Genomic DNA, 8,887 nt, shown 5'->3' on the forward strand with positions numbered 1-8,887 from the left:
ATACACAAAGCCGAGGATTTGGGGCCTTCATCTCCGGAGATTCTCGATCGCACAGTAACAGCGGCAGCGAAGCAGGCATTTCAGAAGTTACTCCAGATGTTCCTCCGTGCTTCTCACGGCTGCCCCCATCAAATCTGGATTGTGTATGGCACCCCTAGTTACACATATCGATATTCATTCCGAACAGCTGCGCGCACTGCGTCGCGCCGCCATCTTCCCCTCCCTCCTTGGCAGGGATGTGAAATCTAAACTATTGTACAACAAAGTATTCTAACTTTGCTTTAGGATGTGCATCCTTATAATGGGCCACTGGGTATAGTAGAAAATACACACAGCAGTATTGGGGTTGACTGATCAGCAGTATAAATAATAAAGTTCTCTATAGGTCAGAGTTAACCATGGATGTTGTGTCCTAGCTGTCTTGATACGCAAGCCGGGGCAGTACCATATAGACGGAGAGCAAGCTGTTGTCCATGTCACAAGCACAGACTCTCCACTCATCTGATAAACCCAAAGCAACGAGAGAGACCGATACAGTTTGGCACCAGCAGCATCACAGGAGTTGCCAGTCAGCATTGAGCTCAATCTAAGTCTGCCTTAGGGACTCCAGCTCCAAACCTTTCTCCTGGAATTTACTCCCAAAGCCTTCCCCATGGTGGGTATGGTCACAATGCAGTGGAGGTTTGAGATCAGTTTTCCTTCTCCTAGATGAGCTGGCAACCATGGCTGATGAGCCCCATCTGCCCGAAGTGACTGGTTTTAAGGTGTCAGTAACCCGCTTTCGTCCCTTCTCCTGTCAGTAGAAATGGTTCCGCACAGCTTAGTAGCTAAGCCACACATGAAGGCCAGGAGGTTGACTCAATTGTCAGGGGCTATTTGAGATACACACCTTTGGGAGCATTTAATAGGTAGTGGGAGCCTGTCCCCATTACCAACCCCAGCTAAAACAACCTTAAGGAACCAATATAAATAATGGGACACCAATCATATGAAAATCAGACTTGTCAGTTAAAAATGCATCAACTTCATGCTTATGACAATATTATGACAATGAGATTTCTGCCAGCAGTAACCATGAAAATTAATTTTCATTCCAATCAAACAGTTAATATACTGGAATGAATCCTAAGAATTAATTGAATAACTGTACTTTTAGAGACAATAAACATTTTAATGGCACAAATATGCATATGAAAAAGACTGTGTTGTCAGAGAAGTAAAAATAGTTCATAGGATATTGATTTGTTAATAAACCTAGCTCATTGTGTCACTTTGAAATGTAAAAAGCACATGCTGCTTGTGGTCAAATGGGATACTGAAATATCTGCATGTGTTTCAAGTTTCAGAGGATCGAGTAGGTGGACTGGGCCTTGTCCAAGGACTCGTTAGTGGATATGAATGAATACACCATGGTTAACACACCCTTTATAAAACAGTCATAGGCAAGTGGTAACCTGCCACAATGACTATCATCCAGTAGCACTTACATCTAGAGTGATGTAGTGCTTAGAGTGGTTGGTGATGAAACATATCAACACTTGTCTGAGAAGTGACTTGGATCCACTTCAATTTGCCTACCATTACAATTGGTCCATAGCAGATGTCATCTCATTGGACCTTCACTCAAGCCTGGAATATCTGGACTGCAAAGATGCATACCTACATTAAGATACATACATACATCAGGATGCTCTTTCTTGGCTACATTCAATACTATTGTATCCTCAAAAATAATAAGTTTCAGGACATTGGCCTCATTACCTCCTTGTGCAAATGAATCTTTCATTTCCACACTTGCAGACATCAGTTAGTTTGGACTGATTCACAATCTCTCTCAGCACAGGTTTCTCCACAAGGCGATATGTTTAGCCCCCTGTGCTACTTGCCATGTACTTACAACTGTAATGCTACGCACAGCTCCAACACCATATTTAAGTTTGCTGATGACACCGCCGCCTTTGGCTGAATCAAAGGTGGTGATGTATCAGCATATAAGAAGGAGATGGAATATCCGGCAGAGAGGTGTCACAACAATAATTTCTCACTCAATGTAGGCAAGACCAAAGATTGTTGACTTCAGAAGGAGGAAACTATGAGCCTGTCCTTATTGTGGGATCAGAGGTGCAGTGGGTCAGCATATTAAATTCCTAGGTATTATCATTTCAGAGGATCTGTCCTGGGCACATGTAAGTGCAAATACAAAGAAAACACACCAGCTCCTCTGCTTTCTTAGAAGCTTATGAAGGTTCGGCAGGTCATGTAAAACTTTGAGAAACTTCTATAGATGTGTGGTGGAGAGTATATTGACCAGTTGCATCATGGCCTGCTATGGAAACACCAATGCCCTAGAATGGAAAAGTCTACAAAAAGTAATACATTTGGTCTAGTCCATCACAGATAAAGCCTTCACCTCTCTACCACTGAGCACACTTCCATGGCGTACTGTCATAGGAAAGCAGCATCCATCAGGTACTCCCACCATCCAGGTCGTGCTCTCTTCTCATTGCTGCCATCAGGAAAAAGACACAGAAGTCTCAGAACCCGTGCCATCAGGTTCAGGAATAGTTATCCCTCAGCCATCAGGCTCTTATACCAGTGGGATAACTTCACTTGCCCCATCACTGAACTGTTCCACAACCTCTGGACACACTTTCAAGGACTGCTCATCTCATATTCTCAATATTTATTGTTTATTTATTTAATAATTTATTACTTTTTTTTCTTTTTGTATTTGCACAGTTTGTTTTCTTTTGCACATTGGTTGTTTGTCCATCCTGTGTGATCTTTCATTGACTCTATTGTTTCTTGTGTTTACTATAAATGTCTGCAAGGAAATGAATCTCAGGATTGTATATGGTGACATATGTTAGGACATAATCTGCAGTTATGGAGTTGTGATATCTAGAAAAGTACTAATTTCAACAGCAACCAGTCTTCAGAGCTGAACATGGATTGTAGATGAGTTTATGATGCACCCAGAACAATAGTGTTCTTGGAGCTGCAGAATGGGATCAATTGCAAGCAAAGAAATGCTCCATTTGACCTCAGATGCCTGCATATGCATGAATGCGGCCCATAGTCAGTGGGGATTAGCAACACACATAAAAGTTGCTGGTGAACGCAGCAGGCCAGGCAGCATTTCTAGGAAGAGGTACAGTCCACGTTTCGGGCCGAGACCCTTCGTCAAGACTAACTGAAAGAAGCGCTAGTAAGAGATTTGAAAGTGGAAGGGGGAGGGGGAGATCAGAAATGATAGCAGTGAGAGATAGAAACATAGAAAATAGGTGCAGGAGTAGGCCATTCGGCCCTTCGAGCCTGCACCGCCATTTATTATGATCATGGCTGATCATCCAACTCAGAACTCCGCCCCAGCGTTCCCTCCATAACCCCTGACCCCCGTAGCCACAAGGGCCATATCTAACTCCCTCTTAAATATAGCCAATGAACTGGGCTCAACTGTTTCCTGTGGCAGAGAATTCCACAGATTCACCACTCTCTGTGTGAAGAAGTTTTTCCTAATCTCGGTCCTAAAAGGCTTCCCCTCTATCCTCAAACTGTGACCCCTCGTTCTGGACTTCCCCAACATCGGGAACAATATTCCTGCATCTAGCCTGTCCAATCCCTTTAGGATCTTATACGTTTCAATCAGATCCCCCCTCAATCTTCTAAATTCCAACGAGTACAAGCCCAGTTCATCCAGTCTTTCTTCATATGAAAGTCCTGCCATCCCAGGAATCAATCTGGTGAACCTTCTTTGTACTCCCTCTATGGCAAGGATGTCTTTCCTCAGATTAGGGGACCAAAACTGCACACAATACTCCAGGTGTGGTCTCATCAAGGCCTTGTACAACTGCAGTAGTACCTCCCTGCTCCTGTACTCGAATCCTCTCGCTATAAGTGCCAGCATACCATTCACCTTTTTCACCGCCTGCTGTACCTGCATGCCCACTTTCAATGACTGGTGTATAATGACACCCAGGTCTCATTGCACCTCCCCTTTTCCTAATCGGCCACCATTCAGATAATAATCTGTTTTCCTATTTTTGCCACCAAAGTGGATAACTTCACATTTATCCACATTAAATTGCATCTGCCATGAATTTGCCCACTCACCCAACCTATCCAAGTCACCCTGCATCCTTTTAGCATCCTCCTCACAGCTAACACTGCCGCCCAGCTTCGTGTCATACTTTCACTGAAACTCCCGTCGAAGTGAAGATTTAAACTTCTTCAGTGTAGGCATCACCGGAAGAGGCTTCGCAGTAGTGAATTTAAAAATGCCAACACGAGGAAATCTGCAGATGCTGGAATTTCAAGCAACACACATAAAAGTTGCTGGTGAAAGCAGCAGGCCGGGCAGCAAGTTTTGGATGTCTGCAGGGTTGGTGTGAAGATGGAAGTGTCTGAAAATTACAGTATATGCAATTCAAAGGGAGCATTTTAGATACATTGTAACTACAGAATTGTTCTGCTGTTACCTTTGAATTTTAGCATATAAAAACATGCCATGTTATATTGGGTCATGGTAGGCCTCTTCTTCCAAGAGCATCTCCAGTATGATGCCTGCTTGTGTGCTGAATAAAGACTTCAATATCACTAACTTCAGTGTCTCTTGGTGACTTCGTTCACAGCCACAACATATCAGTACGTTGATAATAAATTTACTTTGCACTTTTAAATCTTGAACTTTGAAGTCTTAATACTAAATTCAAAAAATGGTTGAGCTATATGTACCATTTTATCCAAGGTCATATGAAGCTGGTAATGTATTATTAATTTATTGTCTCTTTCAAATTGACAGGGCAAGGCTAGTGCTTATTTCAGCTAAAATTTAACTTGCTTTCTCTGAATTTTTTATGTTTAATTTCAGCAATATACTCCTCCATTTAGCATCTGACAACCAAGTCCAGTTCCTGGTCTTCACGTGTGGCTTAGCTAATAAGCCTGGTGGAACCATTTCTACTGACCGGAAAGGGACCTTAAAACCAGTGGCTTTGGGCAGATGGGGCTCATCAGCCGTGGCTGGCAGCTCATCTAAGAGAAGGGCAACTCTGATCTCAAACCTCCGCTGCCTTGCGCTTAAACCCACTCATGGGGAAGGCCGTGGGAAAATCCAGAACTGGAGTCCCTAAGGCAGTCCTACATTGAGTTCAATGCTGACTGGCAACTCTTGCGATGCTTCTAGTATCAAACCATATTGGTCTCTGCCATTCTTTTGGGTTCTGCAGATGCATGAAGAGGGAAAGCTTGCTACATGGGCAGCAGCTTGCTCTCCATATTGTACTGACCGGGCTTGCATATCTAGACAACTAGGATGCAATAAATATGATCAACTCTGAGTGGTGGAGGCCTCTCACTCACTCACTCCTCCATTTCAATGGGTTTCATGCTAAGTTGTGGAGAATTCCAAACTATATCTTTGCCTCTAGTTTCTTCTCTTGATTAGATCAATATGATATGACATAATAGCTTTTGTGCATAACACTTCATTTGCAAAGGTTTATCTAGTTAGAGGTCTGGTCACCTGTTCCAACTTGAAAGCAATGCTTCCAGAAAGGTCACCAGCATTGGATGAGAACAGTCAAATGAGAATTGCTTCAGTGTCCAATGAAGAATGCACCACAACTCTCTCTAGAAAATAGTAACAGAGACAGTCATAGTGACATCTGACATTCAAAGGATGTAATTATAAGGATGAATGGTGCAAATTAACATTCTGGTGTCTATAATGCCTCCTTTAAAAACTCACACATCTCTTTTATTCTCTCACCAACTGGCCAGCAGGAAAAGCTAATTGTATTAAGGGTAAATTCTCCAAAGCCTCAAAGGCTTGTGCAAGTCATCAAGCATGCTTTCTTTCATCGCAGAAAGTCTTGAGTCCACCACAAGAGTTGATGGCAGAAATGGAAGCGGGTAGAGGAGGAGAATCTGCAGGGCAGGATAAACTTCTAAGAGAAAGTTAGAATGTTGATATGGCATATTAATATCACACCTTAAAATCACAAGAATTGTTTACATCATGGGAAAACGTCCTGATGCAGACAACTGAATAACTTCTTTTATATTGCACAAGAGACTATGGAAAGCACAATGATCTACTTTGACAACCAGAATGTAGTCAAGAGATCAATTCACAATGTAACATTGTCACCACCTACATCTTGCTGTGTTAATTGTACAAAGGCTAACTACAGTGTGAAGATAAGTGAAGGAAACATATTGTGGCAAGCATTTGGTCCATAATGACAGACCAGGAAGCTCTTTCACTCAACAACGGTTTTATTTTTTTATATTTCAAAATATACTTTATTCAAAAATAAATATATACAATAAACCATTCAATAACTTTTCATCTTTTACATACATCCTTTTATTTTTTTTATTTCAAAATATATTTTATTCAAAAATAAATATATACAATAAACCATTCAATAACTTTTCATCCTTTACATACGTTTCCATTATACTCAGTAAAATATCCGTGTTTATAGCCACCCACGTGGCACTCCAGTAGTTCAGCTTAGCATCTCATTGTTGAGGGGTATACTCCCCGCCCACCGACCCCTCCCACTCCCACGGGTGGAGAAACCTATACTGTGGTCCTTCCCCATCGGGCCCTTGCGGTGGCTGCACCGAGTTTCAGTGCGTCCCTCAGCACGTACTCCTGCAGCCGAGAGTGTGCCAGTCGGCAGCATTCTCCCACGGACATCTCCATGTGCTGGTAGATCATCAAGTTTCGGGCTGACCAAAGAACGTCTTTCACCGAGTTGATGATCAGCAGCACCGGATGTTGGTCTCCGTGTGCGTCCCCGGGAACAGCCCGTAGATCAGAGAGTCCTCTGTCACGCAGCTGCTGGGGATGAAACGTGACACTAGCCCGTCCATCCTCCTCCACACCCTCTTTGCGAACTGGCAGTGTGCAAAGAGGTGGGTCACAGACTCCTCCTCACTGCAGTCCTCCCGTGGGCAGTGGGGTGCGGAGACGACGTTCCGGGCGTACAGGAGGGCTCTGACTGGGAGGGCCCCTCTCACCGCCAGCCAGGCGAGGTCTTGGTGCCTGTTGGTGAGATCTGGCGATGAGGCATTTTGCCAGATGAACTGGACAGTCTGCTCAGGGAACCACCCCACTGTGTCCATCACGTCCTTCTCCTGCAGTGCCTGCAGGACACTTCGTGCCGACCACTGCCTGATGGCCTTGTGGTCAAAGGCGTTCTCCTGGAAGAACTTTGCTACGTGGGATAGGTATGCCGGCAACGACCAGCTGACTGGGGCGTTGCGCGGGAGTGGGGCCAGACCCATCCTTCGTAGCCAGGGCGACAAGTAGAACCTGGGCACATAGTGGTACTTGGTGCCCACATACCTGGGCTCTACACACAACCTGATGCAGCCACATACGAAGCTGGCCATCAGGGTGAGGGCGACATTGGGGACGTTCTTGCCCCCGTTGTCCAGGGACTTGTGCATGGCGGTCCGTCTCACCCGCTCCATCTTGGATCCCCAGACGAATCTGAAGACAGCCCGGGTGATTTCCGAGCTGTAGGAGCCGGGGACGGGCCAGACCTGCGCCAAGTACAGCAGCCCTGAGAGCACCTCACACCTGATGACCTTTTATTGCGATAGACACAAAACAGACCGGGCACCATGACCCGGAGAGTAAACCCAACCAGTCTCACACCGACGGGGGAGGTGATCATCACACACCCCAGTTACAGTCAGGGTGTGCAAATAAACAAGCAAATAACTGTATAACACAAGCTAAAATGTAACAATAAATGAACTAGAACTTCCCAGTATCCCACAAAAGCATTTTAACACAAGAACAATGAACAGTACTGGTCATTAGAAATGCAAGGGCAGACTGCTGACCACGCCCCCACCCAGAACGTCACACTGTCCCCACCCAAGGGATCAGCCGTCCCCGGCAATCCCAGAGTCAATAGCAAGGTCCAAAAGTTCCAGTGGGTGTGGACACTGCCGCCTGATTTTGTGATGCAACAGGCAGTGTCACTCCTTTCCTTCAGCCTCGCTGGGTTAGTGGTGGCCAGGGGTTGACACAGTGCCAACTGGTCCCGGTGCAGCACGACTGTCTTCCGCCTTTCAGGTAACACCTCCCGATATACCTGTACCACATCAGAGATACCGTCAAGCACCTGTCCTGGCCCCTTCCAGTGGCTTCCAAGCCTGGGGGATAGTCCCTTCTTCCGGGAGGGGTAGTAGACACTTACTGGGGCTCCATACTGCTGCATTGGCACCCCTGACTGGCGGCCCAGTCGCAGCCGTGCACGAACATCTCCACATCCTACCTATACCCAGGCCAGTAGAAGCGTTCACGCAGCCTGCCCAACATCGTTGCCACTCCGAGATGTCCGGCCCCCACTGGCCCGCGCACCGACCGCAGCATCGTGGCGCGGACCCCCCAGGGACCACCAGCTGCAAGAGTCTGCCACCATCGGACAACTGCCACCGCCTCAATAGCAACCCATCGTGGACCTCCAGCGTTCCCCACTGCGAGTATAGGGCCTTGGTCTCTGGGTCCAGGGCAGAGACTTCTGCCCACTCCAGCCTTTGTCCCACGGTCAGCCATCCCCTCACCCGGGCCAGCACGGAATCGCTCACCTGTTCGCTGCACAGCTGCTGGTCCACGGTGGGGAGGTCATCGCTGGCTGTCACCCGAAGCGCCGTCACTGTCGCTGTTGCATTGGGCCGCTGCCGGGTGTGCTGCACTGCCGTGGGCCGCTGTGAAACCGGCGGTGGTTGCCGCTTCCTGGAGCTGCCCTACCGGAGAGCCACGGCTTCAGCCCAGAAATAGAGCATTGCCCTTGACACATCCACACAGGCTCCCCAGCGGGACAGCAGGTTCAGGCCAAGGATGCAGGATTTTCGGATG

The sequence above is a fragment of the Mobula birostris genome, chromosome 2 (genome assembly GCF_030028105.1).
Source record: "Mobula birostris isolate sMobBir1 chromosome 2, sMobBir1.hap1, whole genome shotgun sequence".
NCBI lineage: Eukaryota > Metazoa > Chordata > Chondrichthyes > Myliobatiformes > Myliobatidae > Mobula > Mobula birostris.